Here is a 1,115-nt window from a genome sequence, read left to right as displayed (position 1 = left end):
CAACTAAGAAGACTGGACCTCAAGCCTGTAGCTAGAGGATGGTTGGAGTTCATTCAAAGATCCATCATCCCTACAAGCAACCGATCTGAAGTTACTGTGGATCGGGCCATCATGGTTCATAGCATCATGATTGGAGAGGAGGTGGAAGTTCATGAAGTCATCTCCAATGAACTCTACAAAATAGCTGACAAGCCTTCATACATGGCACGGCTAGCCTTCCCCCACCTTATATGCCATCTATGTTACTCAGCTGGAGTTATCATAGAAGGAGATGTCTCCATTGAAGAAGACAAGCCCATCACCAAGAAAAAGATGGAGCAAACAAGAGAAGTTCCTCACGGCCTCCAAGAAGAACATGAGGAAGTGCATCATCAACAAATGCCTCAAGGAATGCACTTTCCTCCCAACAACTATTGGGAGCAACTCAACAGCTCCTTAGAAGATTTGAGCCATAATGTTGAACAATTAAGGGTGGAACATCATGAGCACTCCATCATTCTCCAAGGAATAAGAGAAGATCAAAGAGCAATGAGGGAGGAGCAACAAAGGCAAGGAAGGGACATAGAAGAGTTGAAGAACATCATTGGTCCTTCAAGAAGAAGACGCCACTAAAGGTGGATTCATTCCTTGTTCTTTATTTCTTTCTGTTTTCGGTTTTTAATTATTATGTTTATCTATGTTTTGTGTCTTTCTTTCATGATCATTAGTGTGTAACCATGCCTTAAAGCTATGAAATAAAATCCATTAGTCCTTCACCTCTCTTAAAAGAAAAATGTTTTAATTCAAAAGAACAAGAAGTACATAATTTTCGAAATTATTACTGAATTTAATTTAATTATATTAATGTGGTGACAATGATTTTTGTTTTCTGAATGAATGAATGAACAGTGCATATGTCTTTGGATCTTGTTGTTTATGAATGTTAAAATTGTTGGCTCTTGAAAGAATGATGAACAAAGAGAAATGTTATTGATGATCTGAAAAACATCATGAAATTGATTCTTGAAGCAAGAAAAAGCAGTGAAAAAGACAGCTTGCGAAAAAAAAAAAAGTGGCGAAAAATTGAAAAAGAAAAAAGAAAAAGCAAGCAGAAAAAGCCAATAGCCCTTAAAACC

Source organism: Arachis stenosperma, chromosome 1, assembly GCF_014773155.1.
Source record: "Arachis stenosperma cultivar V10309 chromosome 1, arast.V10309.gnm1.PFL2, whole genome shotgun sequence".
Lineage (NCBI taxonomy): Eukaryota > Viridiplantae > Streptophyta > Magnoliopsida > Fabales > Fabaceae > Arachis > Arachis stenosperma.
Note: the sequence above shows the minus strand (reverse complement) of the source record.